We start from the raw sequence: 20,407 nt of genomic DNA on the forward strand, positions 1-20,407 counted from the left end.
CCTGCTTTCTTTCCCACAGGGGAAAAGAAAGCTACAGCCTTCGTATTTCCAATGAGAAGGGACATGTGTCTCCTTGCATTGAATTGTCTTAGATCATATCATGTAGCACAAAGTGACCCAATGCAGGAAGACAGGAAAACAAAGTGACAGTTTTGTTTGCTCTGATACAAACTCTAACATCAAAACAAGGGGGCAAAACCTAGAGGCCCACTGCCAGATGACACAAATTAAATAGCAAGAGCTGATATTCTGTACTTCAAGAAAATGTATTCAAGGCATATTCTTTAATCAGCAGTGAAAGGTTAATGAACAAATGAGCTTAGCTCAGGTTAGACAAAGTAAGTGTAGCTACCACTGTTTATAAAATCCATGAGAAAGTGAATCTGGCTGATACTTGACAATACATCACACGATGTGGTCTTACCTATTGATCACAGCCTGACAATGGGTAACCTTTCATGGCAACTTCCTCTTTTACCATGAATTATTGACAGTGTTAATGCCAATAGCACATGATCAAATAGACAGGAAAGAAATTTACATTCCTGGATGTGCTATCCTTAACCTCCATGCTTTTATTATCAGAGAGAGAGAGAGAGAGAGAGAGAGAGAGGAGAGAGAGAGAGAGAGAGAGAAGAGGAGAGGAGAGGAGAGAAGAGAGAGAAGAGAAAGAAGAAGTGAGAGAATCTCTGTTCTTGTCTGGAATTACTAATGAACTACTTTTACTTTTGCACATATTATTATTATTAATGTGACACTCTTATAATTCTTATCTGTATTACAACTGCAACACATTCTGGGTAACAAAGACCTGTATTTAAGGGAAATTTGATGTTGTTCTTTTCATCCTAGCATCCTCTATTAGTTTATAGAGCCTAGCAAACATTACTCTAGTTGCATGTCCTGAGTTCCCTACCTGAATAATTTTGTGTTCGCTGAATGATCACCTCCTCAGTGCCACCCCATGTGTGTTTATTTAAGAGTTCCCAAGATGGAAGTAGGAAAAAAAAGTTGAATATTTCTATCTATGCATCTAATTGTCCATTCTTCTACTCATTCAGCAGACCTGCATTGGCACTATTATATGTCAGAGGTTATTTAAAGCTGGTAATACAAAACCAAAAGCTCCTCTGTCCCCTTGGAGGTTACCTTCAAGTGAGGCAGAGTCCTACTCCTGGTAGAGCCCAGAATCAGCCCATGCATTTCCTAGACTTGATCTTGTTCCTGCCACCACCACCTCCCCACTCTCAACACTAATATTAGCATCATGTACTGGCATTTTGTCAAAACATATTGTACACAGTGTTTAAAACCTGCCTGTGAAATAAGAGACCTTCAGTATCTTTTCACTTTCTGTAGGTTCCTTTTTTGGTGGTTGTTAAATCTTAAATGACAAGTTCTGTGTGTTTAAGTTTAAAATTGTAGAAATCATACCTGACTTTAAGCTACTCTAAGCTTTCTTTTGCACAATTTGACACATTTCCTATGCTTTGTCTTCCTGGGGACACACAGATTACTGAAGCACTAACTTTGGTAGCAAGTCAAGCTATTAGTGCTTCTATCTGTTTACATTTGCAAGCCCCTTCCATTTTTGTTCCCCTTCTTTAGTTATTATCAAATTAATAATAAACTTAACTGAGATTGGAATAAGACATTTTATGAGTTAAACTAAAACGTTAATGTTATTTGATGTCTATGACTGTTTTTAATTTCATTATAGTATAAAACACAGACCTAATTTAAACATTTACAGAGCATTAAAAAATTTCATCAATTTTTTGACTTCGAAAAATTTTACTTTGATTTTTGCTTTGGGTTCTGGCAGATCATAGTGTTACTAACATTCATGCCTTACAGACTTTTCAAGGGGTTGATCATTGTTTGTTCCTGATGTAATTTATAAGCCACCAGAGTAGACCCTACCATCAGTGTTACCCTGATCTATGTAAGAAGAATGGCATCACATCCCTTAAAACATGCTATTGTCAGAGGTACTAGTGTACACTTAGGTTAACACAAAGCTGATAACATTAACCATGAAGGAGAGATCAGAGTACATAGGCTCATTTAGTGTTATGATCTACCTGGAGTCTTACTCTATCAAGTAGAAAAACAGGAAGGAAAAACTCTTTTGAAGAGTAATATATTCAAATTGCTTGGACATGCTAGACCCATAATATAGTAACAACCAGGTATTAAAATTAGGTAACAGCTCATTTTTAGGCAGGATGCTCTTAAGATATTTCTGATTTCTTGATCATGCACAAAGTATGTACTATTGAAACCTAATAATTCTTCATTTCTCTCATATGTGAACAATTGAGCAGTAGTCTTGACATGAGAATTCACAAGGAAGTTTGGATTAGATTCAGGATTCATTAGAGAGAATGATTTCTACCTTTTTTTTTTCTTTCTTTCCACTCACATTGTCCTTTCTTCCTCCAAGTTCCCCCTGTCCTGAAGTCTGCTTAGTTGAAGTCAGCTTTGGAAGAAATGCTTCCTAAGATCACTAACATGTATCTAGAACTCTGAAATCTTCCTTTCACTTGAGCTCCATAAACCAGTTTTAAGACTTCTTTCCATCAAGGTCAGTACTGATTTGTGTCTACTATTCACATCCTGTTTTGAGGCTAATGGCTCCAAAGTTGGAGTTATAAATTAGCAACTGTTCCACTAACCCAATTATGCCCACATTTTTTAATCGCCTGAAATGGTGTTTTTGTAATTTTGAAAGCGAAGAATTTTAGTTGGAGTCATGAGGTCTTCCTGCAACTATACCTGGTTGATTTTGAAGTCTTGAATTGATCGTCTTAAAGCCATATTGTTGACTGACTGTTCATGGGCAAGGGCATAATGTAGCAATTCAGAAGATGACAATTGTTAGTTACATCTTTGGATATTCAGACGATGACAGTTGTTAGTCATAAATTTGGAAATGTAGTCTCTACCACATTTCACTGATAGTGTAAAAACAGTCTTTCTTATGTAGCTAAAGATGAATTTTCTTATTCAGATTTTCTCATTTGGGTTTAATTTCAATTTTAGACTCATGTTATTATAAATTAACAAACATCTTGCTGCCTTTTAGATAACACTAAAAAATAACTATGGCTAACTGTGGAATTGGTGTTCTCTTGTCACCAAGTTATAAATATTCTATTTATTCTGGGTTATCTGTGGTTTAACTTCTGTGAGTTTTGTTAAATAGCTCTGAAAACACAATGAGAAGCTACTTGGTATTTAAGTGAAGCAATGCACCTCTAACCCTGATGGAAAAATCACACCAGGCCCTTAAAAAGTGAGAAATGATACTAACAATTCACAATATTATACAAGATTTAAATCAACTCAGATTCAACTAGTCATCCAATTACTTATAATTTACTTTACATTTTTACTAATTAAACCTAATTTGAAGATTTCTCAACTTTGTTAGAATTTCTCTTTCCTTTTCTGATGACATGTAATATCCCCTAAGAAGGGAAAACAGACAGAAATGAACTCTGGACATATAGTCTCAACTCAGCTCCCCTTTACCAAAATGTATTTTATCAAACAGAAGCTTTTGGTAAAAAGGTTCACATGAGAAAGAAAAAGTTCCTCATGAATAAAGCCCACAGGCCCCTTAAAATCTGCAGACTTAAGATTGGCATGCTGATTTCAACCTAAAGTTTTATTTGGTCTATACAGTATTTCTCCCCCATTTTCTTTTTAATTGAATAGACATTATAAAATGGTGAGCTTTCAAAGGAAAATTTATATTTGTGACAGCTCTAAAAAAATATAGAAATTCTAATGTCACAAGGCTGGTTTCCAAAGAGCATGCAATAACCTGCTGAAGTTAAGTCATTCTTACCCCATGTAGATGGGGCAAGTGCCCAAATTCACAACAGTTTGCCATCCATCACTGGGTATTTCCCAAGGGACTTTTGAATTGGCAATGCTGGTTTCAAATATCTTTCAGCTTTCGCATGCCCACTGAGGATCATAAGGCACTGAGCAGTTATTCAGATAACTGCAAGACACACATAGTTTTTGAATATAGTTTTTCTAAGTTTCCATTGCTAGGAAGGAATAAACTTTTGAAATAGGAGGGAACATTTCTTTCACCAATTAGTGGTTTTTTACGTAATAGAAACTTCAGGAAACTTTGTCCTTTGCTGAGTCCCAGAGACAGTAATTAATGAACCTGTGGCAAACAAATTGCCAATGACAAATCAAAGATTCACTGATGGGGAGAAGTGGCAACTTCTGTCCCTGAAGTGGCCCTTCTAGGTTCAATGAAACCTGCCAGTGGCCAGTGTCATAAAGAGATTGTAATGCCTTTGTTTCTTAGTAAATGTTCATATTTTGACCAGTAATATTTTCCTAGAATCAGGTTTAGAATCAATTTTAAGTAACATAAAGTCAGGTGTGAATCATCCCCTCATGTAAATCTCCATGATGGTATCATCAAATATGTAGCCACTGTATAGCAGACAATAGGATTCTGGTGATTATGAGTTTCAACTAGTGTTAAGCACACCTGGAGAAAAATCCTGACTCTGACTCCTGCTTACCTTGTTACTTTGGGCAAGTTCTTGACAACTTTGGGCCTTACTATCTACAACTTAAGATGAATATAAAAATATCAGTTGCCTACAGAATTATGAAGATTAAAAGGGAATGTGTATGAAATGCAAAGTATAACAGGTAGTATTAAAAAATATATATTACTATAATAATAATGCCACCAATCTGTACAGAATTATTTTGTCAGGCCTGCCTCTGTACCTTTGAGATGCTCTGTGTGCCTCTGCCAATTGATCAGCATCTTTCAGTAAATGAGTTGATAATATCTAACTATATTCCGAATTAATCTGATTCAAAACATCTTGAGCCTTTATTCTATCATTCATGATTTATTTTACCTTTTGATTCTTAGAGAAATCTTTGAAATACGTTATTCTTCCAGGGAAAAATGCCTACTGGTTTTCATTCTCAGCTATGACTTACAGTTCTTATAATAATACAAATGTGAACCATTCGGGGGGTGTTATGGTTTGGATCGGTAATGTCCCATAAAGGTTCATGTATTGAAGTCTTGATTTCCAATGCACTAATGTTCAGAGGTGAGGCTTTTAGGAAATGATTGGATTATGAGGTCTATAACCTCATCAGTGGATTAATCTATTGATGAATTCATAATTTGAATGAACTATTGGGAGATGGTGAAAGATATTGGAGGTGGGATCTTGTTGAAAGATGTAGGTCCTTGGGGAAGTGCCCTTGCGGTCTGTATTTTGTACAAGGTCCCTTCATCTCTGTCTCTGCTTCCTCACTGACACAGGATGACAGATTTTTCCTCTGCCAACCCTTCTGCTATGATGTTCTGCCTCATCTCAGGCCAAATGCAATGGAGCTGTCCAACCAGGGACTCAAACCTCTGACACTGTGAACTGAATTAAATCTGCCCTTCTTTATGTAGTTTTTCTCAGATATTTTGTCATAGTAATGGAAAACTGACTAATATGAAGTGTATCCACTATTTACTTGGTACTGAGCTTATTCTGAAAAAGAAAATTTATAAAACCCCACACCAACAAATAAGTGGTGGAATTAAAGTGCAATTCCAAGGTTGTCTGATACCAAAGACCAAGTTTTGGATGTTCTGAGCCATACTCTGTATTATAGACTGTAAGTCCTGAGATCCATAAAATGAGTTGTAAATAAATGTATATCCTCTTTTGTGTTTTATTAAAACTATTTAATTTTTAATTACCAGTTCAACCTCAACCTCTTACTCAAAGTTTTGTCTGACTAGCCTTCCCTTGTCTGAACTCCTATAGCAAATATTCATTTGCACAGCTTTAGTGTAATTATTTGTTTTAATTTGAAAACTTACTTTCATTACTGTTACTCACCTTTTACCTTTATGTATTTTATATGTTATGTTTTATGTTATTCAACCTCTTGTATTTTCATATAAAATCTCCTATTAAAATGAAAACTTCTTAAAATCAGACATTGTAATGTCTAATGAAACCTCCTCAATAAGCATTTAATATTATTTTAATTTAAAATATTTTAAAAGGTTTAAAATATTATGTGACTAGTAATACCCAGTAAATGATATCTCTTTTAATTTTTGAATTAAACATCCTTGATGACACAATTTGGGCAAAAACACTCAAAAGATTAACAAAAGATTAGAATCTAGGGACAGCAAGCAACCATATGGGTGAAGGAACTGAATCAAGGAGGGAAAATAGCTATAGTTAATCTCTGTTTCACCTCATAAATAGTGAAGTCACTACTATGAAGACTGAAACAAAAATGTGCATCTCCTTTCTATGATTGCCTGCCCTGCAGCTTGCATGCAAGACAAGCAAAAATGAGGTAAATCTCCCTCTGCTGTACAGGTACTGCTTTCTGAAGCAGTAAGAATTCTCTCATTCTTCGTCCTTCCTTCATCTCGTTACATCCATCAGAGACTGGAACCTCCAGAAAACAACCTGGTGGGAGTCATAGGGCACTGTCAGTGGAATAGAAGTTCCTGGGAATCACAGTTACAACAGATGCATTGCTGAAGTTGAAGCGGAAGCTACAGTGAGCACCAGAAGAAGGGAAGACTAAGGATTTAACTTTTATATATACTTAATTACTCAATTATATCAAAGAACCAGGCAGGGCTCTCTGGAGATAATCCTACTTTATCTATTAAAACTATATGAGGGAGTCTCATTGACTATGAAGTTTAGTAAAGATTGGTGCTTATCAAACTGCCACAAGCTGTACCTTATTCCAGGAAAGAAATTCAATCACTCATCTATATAATGTATTCAGTCCAGAAATGGGCACAGAACTTTGTAGCTATTAAAGATTGTGTTTTCCTCTATGTAACAGAGAAGTAGACATGATAGCTTAAATATATGAGTTTTTATGTGCATGCATGGTATGTTGTGTGTGTGTGTGTGTGTGTGTGTGTGTGTGTAAAACAAGAGTCTGAAAATAGATGTCTCCCCGTCAATTGCAGTGCTTGGCTAAACAAATGATCAAAGACTCAGACCTCTTCTTTCATTCACCATCTTTAGAATGTAGATTGTTTCTGATTGCGTCCCTTCTCTTGGCCAGCAGATGGCTGCTTTACATTTAGTATTTCAACTAACTTCCAGGCAGAAAAGAATACAAGCAAAAGGCAAAAGCATGTGCAAACTGAACCTACCCTCTTGAATAGCTTCCATGGAATGCCCATTTAGTGATCTTTACTTAAATCTTATTGTTCAAAACTGTATCATGCATTCACAATTATGTTTCAAAGAAAACTGGGCAATTTATTATTTAATCAGAAGACTACTGCTAATAAAAAGTAATATTGAATAGAGATAAGAACTAATAAATACCAGAGGTAAATAATGGAGTGAATTAAGAGTGAAGCGAGGGTGGGGTTATTTCTTAGATCACATAGAGCTTTTTAGTCTACTGTAAGTAGTTGAGATTTTATTATCTGATGTAATCAGAGGACATTGAAGGATTTTAGGCAGATAAGTCTCTCTGCTTAGTGGAAAACTGGTTAGGAAAAAAGAAAATGAGGACCCTACGAAGAAGTCTGTCTTTTTTCTATCCAGTAAATCATGGTAGCTTGTGCTAGATGACTGAGTGGAGATAGATGAAAGATGAAATAAATAATATTTTGAACATAGAACTGAAAAGACTTTCAGAAGAACTGGATATAAGAGGAAAAGAAGTGGGTAGGCTTTTAGATGTCAAGATGGAGAAACTGGATGGACAATAGTACCAATCATTGAGATGGAAGGACTTATGATGGGGTTGGCAAGGTGAGATGTCAAGTTGTCAATTTTGAGATTTCAGTGATACATGAAAGTAAAAGTGTCAAAGGGACAATTATGTGAGTGGGCGCTCAGAAACAGATATGGCTTGGAGATATAATTTCAATATTACCTGCCAACGATGGTACTGAATGCCACAAAAAAGCCAAGATCCCACTGGGACAGCATGTAAATAGAGAAGAGGGATTAAGCCTGCCCCGTGGGCCTGCAAAGAAGTAAAGGGAATAACTGGAAAGAAAAGCATGAGCCAGAAAACATCAGTTGATATCCATGAATTTCAAGAAAGCAGGGGTGCCTAAGAAAATTAAAATTAAAAAAAAAAAATAGTTCACTTAAGTACACAAAGATTCCATTTCTTTGAAGGTAAAAATATTTATAAGATAATGGAAATGAAGCAAAATTAGTGGATGTAAATGTTGATATATATATATGACCTAAGGATATGATAAAAACAAAGATGTTTTTGATTTCATGTGCTGGTACTTTAGATTTTATTTTTAGTCATATGTATGGATATATAAGTAATATTTATCTGTACATAGTTGTGTGTACGCTTGGATAAAAATCGAAGCAATTAGAGACTGTTTGACGTGTTAACTGTTACTTTTTTCTCTCCAATTAAGTAAAAACTCAAAATTCATTTTGCACTTTTAACTTGCCCATAAAAGGTATCAATTCTGGTTTAAGACAGGCAATCTCTGGTTGCAACATCAGAAGGAATAAGAAAAAGTCAAAATGTCTGGAAAATGATAACTAGATTCAACATGCAAAATAAGTGTTCAAAGATAGAATCAAAGGGCAAACATCAAGGTGAAGATAAAGAAATATACTACACACAGATAATAAAGATAACCCAGAAAACAAAACAAAACAAAAATGCCCTCTAATTTTATCTTGAGTAAATTAAGTGCTTATTTTTGAACTTTATTTTTCATTTACAGTTTGCCCCAGGATAAAATGATAAGCTCTGTTAATCAGAAAAGGTTAATGGCATATTATTTCTTTGGTAGATTGATAACGGTCTCTGTATAAAGTTGTTTGTAACTTCTGTCCAAGAGTACTGTTGTACCTCAGCAACAAAGCATGTGAAAATGTCAACTGTATGTTTGATTTAACCCACTTAAACTAAAAAAAAATAATAATAATCCCATAAGAAACATTATAAGATAATGGAATGTATAAAATTAATCGCTTTTCAAGAGGTCTTTGCCAGTTTTATTCTCCTTGGTTAAATTCCTTCCCCAATTTGGCCCTCAAATATGCCTTCTCTTATTGAAAGCTGTGTTCATGGCAACGGTACCAATGCCCACTTGGAGTCAATGCTGCATTTATCAAACAATTCCCTCTTACCAAATATTCCCAGTGTAGTCACTGCTAGCAGTTCTCCTTTATCTGTACTCTCCATTTGTACCTGGTGGATTCTATATTATATTAATTCATAAAACTGGCTCTGCCAGGCTCCCTATGGCTACAATTATTAAGGCTATAACTGAAACGATATCTCTCATATTGATCTTCAAACAGAAGTTCTTGTCCTGAAGCTTCTGTTTCACATTAAGACACTAATGATCACCTCCACCAAATGAGCAGCTTAATAGTCAGAGAAAAAGCTGAATGAAAAGACTTTGATCACCATCTTTGAGAGTACTGTATTCCAACATCTATCCTGTCCATAATTGGCGAACACTGAGCTTTTAATTAAAAAAAATAAAAGAAAGAAACATACAAAATACTTTAAAGAAACTTCATTTTTCTAAAGAAATTTTCTTATTTTTAAATTTGTTTTGGAAAGTACTCTTCTTAGTCCTGCTTACTTTATTTGTTTTCCAGGTTATTCTTTTTGTGCCTAGAGATCATTTTTAATTTTCTGAATTTTCAACAATTTTGCTGTGTTTCTATAAGAACAGAGGTTAATTTTAAATCACTGAAATGATAGAAATTAGGTAGCACTTTAGACTGCCTATTTGATTTATTTGTTAAAAGAATTGGTACAGATTGATGAGTGTAGTCTCCCTCATGTCTGCAGGGACAATGGAACTACTTGATGGTTCTTTCATTTTTACATTTCCTCCTGGAAAAACCAGAATAATGACTTTATAATGAAGTCCTTATACAAATACAATGTATCCTGAAAATATATTAACAATATTTTTGTAATTGATCAAGTGGGAAAAAAATCTCTTTAGGTATTAATTAGACATATGAACATTATTCACTCCCTTACTAAATAAGTAAAAAATACTATGGAGACTTTTCATATCCAAATTTTAAATCAACTTTATATTGTATGGTATGAATCTTCCCTAGGAACCTGCAGATGAAAAATTTCAAAGTGGACAATCTATAAAAATAAAGCCACAGAAGGTTAAAAAAATATCAAGTCTGAGTTTTTAAGGGTCATGAGTTCTTTAATGCATCTCAAGGCCTCCTGAACCAATGAACTGAGAGACTTAGGAACCTGTAGTCTGACCTGAGTGGAAGAAAATGAGGAAGAGCACCAGTATTAGCAGTGCTCAAAACTATTAAAATATCACCAAAGACTAATTTGAGAATGTATTAACAACATAGTAAGTAAGGGCCCATCACAGATCCAATGCTAAGTTTTGGGACAGGAAACAATTGGTGAAAGTAATCGGTGAGTATTAGGGAGAAAAGACTGGAGGGAGGAGAGAATAGGGTGGAAAATGGCCTGATAGTCTGTTAAGGACCTGAGCTTGGCAGAGATTCCTATGATAATAATTTGCTTCCCTGGTGTTCTTCTCTTAGGACACACAATGCAGGAAAGGCTCCTGTGTGTGTCTTCATGATGTGAAACAAGCCTCTGAATAGCAGAGTAAAAGAAAGCAGAGGGATATCTAGCCACTTTTGCTCTCAATCCAGATCTTGGAATGAATGATACTCTCAAAAGTACTTTCCAGAAGTCCTGATTGCTTTTTTACTCTAACTGCTTCTTCTTTGAACTAAAATTCGTGCAATATTTTCAGGAGGTCTTTCTAATGATTGTGAACTGCTTGTATCTCTAAGGCTATAGAACTGTCATCTGGAAAAGCCACCTAGTAGTAGATTATTTCCATGGAAAGAAGGGAGTCAATCCAAGTTGTGGATCAGAAAAAATAATGGAAGGTATCCATTAGAATAAAGTAAATATAACAGTGTAATATATTTAATATGTCCAAGAAATTAATAGCTTGATACATGAAAAATAAAATATGCATTTCTGTCTGAAGACATTTTTTAAAGTTGATAAATTTCAAACTTTCACTGTAAGTGCCTGAACACAAATGATTCTTAGATCTTGAAAAGTTTTTCATGTCACCAAGAGATCTTGTGAGAATGATGACCTTATTTGCTTAAGGAAAATACATCAGAATGCTTTTGTCACACAGTTATAAGGTTTCACAAATATTGGTTATTGGTAACAAAATGTTAAAGCCAGTGCAGTAGCATACAAACATAATCCCAACCTCTTGGGAGGCTGAGGCAGGAGGATCACAAGTTCATAAGCCAAACCTCAGCAAAAAGCGAGGCCCTGAGCAACTTAGCAGTACCCTGTCTCAAAATAAAAAAATAAATAAACAAGGGATGTGGATGTAGCTCAGTGGTTAAGCATCCTTGGGTTTGACCCCAGGAACCAGAAAAAATATTAAGTGGGGCATTTATATAAGAATCTTTTCTATTATTCATCTATGTGAATATATGTATTTTATTAAAGTTTTAGTAGCAATTTTCAAAAACAAATCAGGAAATTACCAAATGTAAGATAAATCTAATACTTGTTAATTTGGTTACATGCCTCATATTATTAAAAGAATGGAATTGATATTCATGTGCAGAAGAAAAACTATTAGTAATTAATCATTACATATTCTAAACAAGCATGGACTTTGGGTAATTGGTTAAAATTATTACATGATAGCAGAGGAGATGACTTCTTTTTCTTGTCTTCTCTGTCACTTACTTTTAAATAGTGAAAACCAACTGGAAAATATAAAACCTATATAAACATCATCTTGTACTCTGTCAGATCTCTTTATTTACACATGTTGTAGTCTCCTGAATTGAACTACTCTCTAACTCGAAGAGAACATAGTATTGGTTTTCATCTTTGTATTCAGTTATCTATTAGTAAAGCATTCCCAAATGTGTATATAAAGTCACACATCTGCAGTGTGGGCAGGAGTCAGTAAGGGAGGTTCATCTTCTTGGCTGGAGCAGTTCAACTTAGGTCCAGTGGTTTTCTTCCAAGACATCTCACTCACAAGGTTGGAAAGTAGATGCTTTTGTCTCCTGAAACCTCTGTGGGGCTGTGGGTTGGGACTAGGTGACTCTTATTTCCTGCCTGTTCCTTGGCCTGTTTCCTTACAGCACATGGACTAGGTTCAAATAGCTAGTGTCCCATGAGGACCAGATAGAAGCTGTGTCGCATGTTAGGTACTAGTTTGAGAATTCTCTCCTAGTTTCATGCTTGTTACTGGTCTGCCAGATTTAAGGGAAGGGAACATGGATTCTCAGTGGAAAGGACATTGTGGATCTCTCAAAAACAAAACTTGTCACTTAGTTGAATTTAGAAATCTTCTAGCCTCTGCTTATCTCTCTCCATATTCTGACTTCTCTTTCCTCTATGAAGATAGTCTTTCTCTATAAGTGGTAAGATGAGAAGCAATTGTTTCATAGGATAAGAGGTCTATGACAGAAGAACAAGGGTGACCTTCCTATCAGCAGAGCCAGAGGAATTCCAGGCAAACAAATAAACAAACAGAAAACAAGGTAGAGACCCTGTACTGACCAGCCTTTGCTTTGAAAACTCAGTCTATGAAACCAATAGCACCACAGCATAGAAGTCAGCTTGCATTAAGAAGTGAAAAATGTCCACCTTCTATTCTACTTATACATCTGTAACCCTGTGTCTTAAAAATTAAAATCTAGATATAGCTTATCCATATCTAATAAAATGTATACTGCTTTTTTCTCACCAGGCATTTCCTTAAGGACTGTGTGTGTGTGTGTGTGTGTGTGTGTGTTAGAAAGATTAGGGGGAGAAAGAAAGGAGGGAGTGGGGAGGGCAGGGGAGAGGAGAGAGGAAGGAAAGGTGGAGGATATTAGGTTATTTTAGAATCAACTTGACATCTTCCATAAGGCTTCATGAAATTTGTAGGATACTCCACTAACTGCCAAGAATGGGAGCTCAATGGGGATTTAGTTCAGTGGGAGAAGGGGTGGGGGAGGAGAAGAGGAAGGAAGGAAGGAAGGAAGGAAGGAAGGAAGGAAGGAAGGAAGGAAGGAAGGAAGGAAGGAAGGAAGGAAGGAAGGAGAGAGAGAAAGATTGATTAAATCAAAGGAGGGGCAAGTAAGGATCAGGAAGGACTTACAAGAATTCTCAAATTTTGACTTGGCACTTATTTCTAACCAGCAGCAGAGATTCTAAGTCAGGTGTTCATTGACTGAGTCTTAGGAGGTTCCATGAATCTTTATCCTCCTAAGACAGTGGAAGAGCAGGGACTGAAATAATCCTTGCTCCTGTTCAGTGATTCTGGAGCGAAATTAAGCCAATAGGAGAACAGGTCTTCAGAGTTTAAGGTAGCAAATATAGGAGAAAGCCAGTGGGCCTGTCAGGCAATATATAAACATTGTCATTTATTCATAATAAATAGATTGCTTACTTATAATTAAAAATTATTATTATCAGCCTGAAGAGTCTGTGCTAATGGAATTATAGGGATTTAAGCCATATTTCTTCTGTGTAAAGAAATAATGATCAGTAAGGAAAATAGAAACTTCTTGAGTGTGCAGCATCAACAACAGTTATTTTTCTTTGCACTCGTATGTTTAACATAAACCTACCTTTGTAAACAATCAAGTATGTGCAAGTGTAAAAAGGATCAGCTAAGCAAGAGGAGAACATGAAGGGGAAATAAAAGTGTGAGAAGGTAACACAGGACTTACAACTCTAAAAGTCTTGGAGTGTCCAGAGAATTCTGTTTTGGATTGTCTTTTTTTCCTTCTTTTTTAAAGCCAAAGGTGAAATGCTGTCATATTATAAGTTTGTTTACTGGAAGTAAAATTGACCAAAAGAAAAGGCATTGTCCTTAAATTGAAGTTTAAAGTTGGACCCACATAAAAAGATGGTCTTTATAAATCATCACGTTGGCTGGCACAGTAAAAGACAGGAATGCAAAATTACACAATCTAGAAGTTTCTATGCTGCTATTGCCCTTGCTCTTCTCAACTCATCTTTCTCTTTGACGATAGCCCAGGGCGGTTGACTCAGCTGGGGAGGTCAGCATCCCAGCAGCCCCAGTCTCAGGAAGAAAGGACAGTAACATGTAACCTGAAATGACACAGCCGCTGATGCAGCTTGTTGCTCTGCTTGCTTACATTTTGAAGTATATCATGTGAGCTGAATTGCAAAGAATAGCATTGGACAGGGTGAAGGGTTGCTTACACTAAAGAGAAGGCAAGATTCTTGGTGAGGCAAAAGTCTGAAAGACAAGTGCCTTCAGCGTCAACGGAAAGTCTTACTGTATAAGAATGACCTCAGAAAAATTGGACAGCACCGCATGGCCCATAGAGGGATAACAAACTGAATGATTTGATTTAGTTGTGCTGCTATCTCACTGGCTTATTTGGGAATTATTTTTGATGACATTGATTTGAATAAGGCAGGACTATTTTCTTTATCTGCATTTCCATTGCTACAGTAGCTAGATGTTTGGGTAGGAACAGCCCAATAGAGAGCAAGAAGCAGCTTCTACTCAGAGTGACCTGAAGGAAACAATGTGTGTCACAATGGGACTAGATAACTGTTTAATATTGCCTTAGATAATATCTTTGAGATTTAGTTTAGAAATCAATGCTACCTGTATAAAAGGCTGATTTTGCTCATCTAATGATATTGTGGGTATATTTAAGAAAGAAATATTATTTATTGTAACACTAATCCTGCCTGACCTACAAGGTACTCAGTGTAGTGCATTGCCTGTAGAAATCATTCAAGAATGTTCATTTAAACTGTAGTTCAATATTCTCACTGCCCAAATAGATGTAGTAATTTATTTTATATCACAAAGTACTGCTACTTTTTATGAAATGGATTATATATAATATGAAACCACTTTAAGAAATAAAAGTCTTATTGATACCTTCATATTTAACTTGAACATTTATCCCATAACTTATACACCAAATGCTCTGCTAGTCTTTCTGATTACTAGGATAAAAAGGATGGACATGGTCTCTAACTTAAAAGAAAAATAAATATCTTCTCTTTTAAGCTTACCTTATCCCTGCTGAAGTTTTCATTGCCTTGTCACTTTTAAGTACTAACACATAAATTGAAGCTCATGTACTTTGAACTATTTCTCTATTTTTCCTTGCTTCAAACTCTTTGTTCTCTCATTGGGAGCAACCATAGTCATTCGGGAGTTTGTTATCAAAGTGCAGGCACCACTAAGAGTCTGCATCATCCTCTAGGAGTGCTTCCGGTCTTTAAAATCCTGCAGTGTCAACATCTGTCATTTACAGGTGTGTTACCTCTCAGGTATGTTTGGGTTCCAAACACAGTTGAAATCAGCCCTCTAAAAATATCTCATTTTGTGGTAGAATAAATTTCACCTTCTCTGCCATGCATCTTATCTTCACATTATTAATTGTTGTTGTAGGAAGTTTATTTATCCTTTGTCAGTATCATCAGAAGAACCTCATAAATCACATAGAAGCAGTTTCTCCTAAGCTGAAATCTTAAATGACAGTTCATAGCATGAAAAGAAAAAAGTATTCGATGCTAAGTTTACCAAGAAGTTATGAAATATATATTTTTAAATGTTCCAATCCCAAATTCATTACCTTCACCAAGTCCTGCCAGCCCTCACTTTATTCCTTTCCTTCTTTAATCTCAGATTCCAAATTATCTTCTCCATAACTGCCTGCAACATGTCCTATTTCCTCAGGAAAAAAAAAAAAAATACCACACTCTCACACAGAATACTTCATAAATAATCCTTACATTCCTCCAAGAACTTTGCCATAAAAGCTTCAGTTGAGCTTGTGGCCAACATTTCAAAAATAATTCTCAACTTTCTCTGTTTTATTGCTGCTGAGCTGGGTGCGTCTTTCTTTGTGGCCAGATGAGGAAAATCAAATCAGTGGTAAAGCCACAAATTACCACAGAAATTTGAGAATATGAAATAGGAACAAAATCATATTTTCATTGTTTATGATTAAAATGCAGGAACCTCTATTTAAATCATATCTATTTACAAACACAAAAATTTCTGTCCCTTGTGCTATGAAAAAAATTTAATTTTGAAAGATAATTCTGTTTAAGTTTGCTATTTTAAGGATTAGTTACATAGTTTTCATTTTAAATGTATATTATAAAATTTGGTTATTTAATAAAACTTTTTAAACACATGACCTAAGTCATTGGTTCCTAGGTTTGTTTTGCACCTGTTTATATCCTGTGATATGTTATTCTTTATTTTTTATTTGCCACTTATTTCAATCCCTGTCCTCAAATCAGTATAATGACCATTCTAGGTTACTTGATTTTCAAAAAATTTCCCACATGGTCCTATATTTTATCAGCCTTCACATTTCCCTTAAAATATCTCCTAAATGAACCACAGAAGATTTTCCCCTAAATGCCCAGGATTACAATTTGGGAATCATTACTCTAAGTGTCTGATTTCTCCCCAAATGCTTTGATCATTTAAAAATGATAGCCCTTGCCTACAACACTAATGAGCTAAGTTGTGCATTGTGGTGTATACACAATGGAAGATAAAAAAAAAAAAGACTTGGAATTAGACTTTTTCTTTAGTCATCCAAGGGGAGCATTAGAGAGAGATTTTTTTTTTTTTAATTTAATGCTATTTTGGCAGCTTCCCTTGATTTGAAAATGAAAAGGTTTTAAGTAGTTGACTAATGAAAGGGTTTTTTCTTTTTCTTCCTAGATTTCTGTAAAGGCAGAAACATAATCTTTCTGTAGACTTCACAGAGTCAGGGTACTAATGGCTCCTAAACCACAAATAACATATGAGAAAGTATTTTCCAATCCCTTCCTCTTAATGTCTGGTAAGATAAACATCTGGTCAAAAAATAACATGGATTTTGTTTTCCAGATACAATGCTAAATGTAAACATAAGCATTTCACTCCTTGGCTATGTCATACTTATCTCTGTAGTTATCATTCTTTTTGTATTTAACTTGTATTGAAGGATGTGATAGGGAAGCCAGACTTTTAACAATGCAGATTGGTTGCTGAGACATCTCACATTTGTAATCAGTATTTACTTTTATCCCAGTTATCCATAAAGGTAAGATAGGAGTCTGGAAATCTTTCGATTAAACAGCAGTCGTCTGGCTTCTCCACCTTTCCATCCTTCAATACCACTTCTAGGGGCAAACACCTCCAAAAGCTTTGATGGTTTCTTGCTCTTTCTTTTTTACTATACTTCATTTTTTAAATGTTCTGCTGTTTTTTTCCTAGCTTATCTTTTTTTAAGCATTATGTATTGATTTCCTGCTATGAAGGTTTAATATCAGCTCTTATACTCCATACCTCTTTGCTTTCCCTCTGTTGTTATATCATTTTTTTGGTTAAATTACTTGTTGAAATTATTATGATTCTAAATATGTCTAATTAAATGAAAAATATTATATAATCTTAATTCATTTAGTATTCCCTTTTCTTTCATAGAGTTGATGATTATATTTAGTTTTAAATTACTTATATTTTGTTACAATTATAGTAAAATCTTTCCACAGATGCCAAAAAAATTTTCAAACTGCTCTCTATCTTTGTGCCCAACATTGAAACTTTAAATAACATATCATTTCATTTATTTTAAAAAATCTTCCCAAAGCTATCCATCATCTCACTTTGATTTGGATTGAAATCTTTACTGGTTTGACACAGATACAATCCTGGACTTCTTTTGTCATTTTGCCATGTTCCTGTACCTAATTTCTGATGTTTTCTTTTCCTTAGCCAAATCCTTCATTTTGCTAAAGCACTTCCCTATGTTACTTCCAAACAAGGATATAGTGGAAATAAATACATTAAGTACTTCTACATCAGGAAATGGCTTTACACACGCAATACTGTCATTTAATTGATGATTTAGTTAATGCTAGGTTGACAATATTTTCTTCTTAAAATTTGAAGTCATTCTTCTAACAGCTAATGGATTTTAGGAAATTCCAGCACCATTCTGGTTACCATCTCTTAATTTTATGTGATATCGTCTTTCTCCCCAGCTTACTTTCTCTTCTCTCCCCTTCTCTCTTCCTCTCCCTACCCCTTTTCTTTTTGAAAGATTTTAGATTTGTTATTCTCAGTGTTCTATAAATATAAGGACCTATCTACTTATTTTACTGGACACTTGGTATGGGTTTTCAATCAGAAGAGTCATAAAACTCTAGTAGTTTCTGGTGGTTTATGTTAAAATTTCCTTCCATCCATTTAAAAATATTTCATTTTTCTTTTGAATGTTTCTATTAGGTAGATGTTGAACTTCCTAAAGCATTTATTGTCTCTTCTTTCTATGATTTATCTCTCCTTTTCCCTAACATTTCTGAGTTTCTTATCATTATTTTCCTTCAGAAATTCTTTGATTTAAAATATATATTTATTTATAATTTTAATTTCCTATTGTCAGTCTTATTAATTATGGTTCCTATTTTTGTGAATCCCATATATCTTTTGTCTTTTGAAAATACTAATAGCTTTTTGTGTGTGTTTCTGCTTACTTTGGATCCCTCTATATGTTTGCTTATTTGAAAATCTTATTCCATTTCACAACTTTCCCTAAAGACTGTAAACTTCAGAAAAGCAGAGATCATTTTATTAAGCACTTGGAACGTCACTAGTGTTCAGTATGTAGCTAACTAATAATGAGTAATTTAGTGTCTAATAACTGAGGCCAGTGTACTGATTTTTTTTAAGAGGCACTGAAATGCTGTTTGGAATCTCTGTGTTAGAGCAGGGACACTGGCCTTGTTGACAGACAGGCTTCTCTACAGAATTATCATGCGATGAAGCCATCTTTTCATAGAGAATATCTGAAGTTCAATATCTGCAGGATTTTGGACCCTTTCATTCTGCTTCAGAAGACTCCCCCAGTCTTCTACATGAAGGAATATATTTATGCCTGTGGCATTAATTGGAGAAAGACTGACAATGCTTGTTAGTTAGACTAATCTGTGCAGCCCCTCACTCACCTCTTCCTTCTGAGTGCCAAATGATCTTGAATCTAGACTCCAGAAGCTTCCTGATTTAATATTGCTCAAGAAGGTCTGGCCCTGTCACTTGACTGTGTGATGGGTGAATGTGCCAGGGATCCAGCCTTTCTGAATGGAAGCTGTTGTAGGCAATCTGTATTGTGCCCTCCATGGTACCAGGGTCTACTGAGTGATGAACTTCTTAAAAGTTCTGAGGCAAAGGGAGACTTGTTATTTTTTCTCATTAATACTGTCTTCCTCCACAACTTCAAATATAGGCTGTGACTCCCTTTATTTTATTAAATAATTATTAAGATTTTGTTTACTTTTTTCCTTCCAAATTTTTTTCAGACATATCAACTTTTGCTGACGGTTTTACTTTCTGTCATTTTGTAAAGATAACATTTTTATTCTTTAACTCTGAGTTTAAGTGGATTTTAATAGGAAATATGTGGGTCTTCCAGATTTCTAAAGTATTGATATTATTATTTCATCTTATATAATAATTGTAGATGGCAATAATACCACATATGAAACATAATGAAAATAGAAAATGGGAACTAGATTAATTATAAAATAATTATGTGGATGTGTCAATGACATTATTCTACATTTCTATGTCAAATAAGTTACTACTTGTTGATTGATCAACAAGTATTTATTGGATATCTATTATGAGAGGCAGTAGATGGAACATTTTAAAGATTTGAAGTCAGAATGCATGAAGTTTGCATTAGATGAGTCTGGACTACACAACAACTTCTGGCTAACTTTGTGATCTTTTCCCACTTGCCTTAGACTTATCATCTATGTAATAATCATAATTACCTCATGACACAGATAGAACACAGGACTTGTTAACACCACTGACTCTAAAACAAAATTACCTATGTTTGAGTCCTGCTTCTGTCACTTTCTATCTGATCTCAGTTAAGCTCATCTTCTTTCAAAACTGGAATTAGGTTTTCTGTCTTTGATCTTATGAAAGAATGAAAGGATTTCTTTTTGGCTGATGAAACTTTGGACTCTGAGCCAAGTTTTCTGATAAGTCAATACTCTTGTGAATCAAGAAAGGGCTGATGTACACATGGGAAGGATGCAATTCATTGAGGGTCAACAGTGAGTTTGAGGTAGGTGTAATTGTAAAATGAAGCCAGAATTCCCACTTCCTTGTATACGTGCCTGGTACAATAACATCTCCTTGTATGTTTAAATATTTTTCTAATAAGATTCTTTCCAAGTGACTTAGGAGGAAATGGTTGGAGTTTCTTCAAGGAAGGAAATCAATTGTCTGAAAAGAGTTTGTAGAAACATGGAAGAATTTCATATGTACATTGTCTTAATGTTAATTACCCCT

The 20,407-nt window shown here is 34.9% G+C and overlaps 1 protein-coding gene across 3 annotated transcripts in view; it reads left to right on the forward strand.

The window, feature by feature from the left end:
* ARHGAP15 (Rho GTPase activating protein 15) overlaps nucleotides 1–20,407 on the forward strand; it is a 631,777-nt gene that overhangs the window by 76,575 nt on the left and 534,795 nt on the right. The gene's annotated exons all lie outside the window — the stretch shown is intronic.

Source organism: Sciurus vulgaris (assembly GCF_902686455.1).
Source record: "Sciurus vulgaris genome assembly, chromosome: 3".
In the NCBI taxonomy this organism is placed as follows: domain Eukaryota; kingdom Metazoa; phylum Chordata; class Mammalia; order Rodentia; family Sciuridae; genus Sciurus; species Sciurus vulgaris.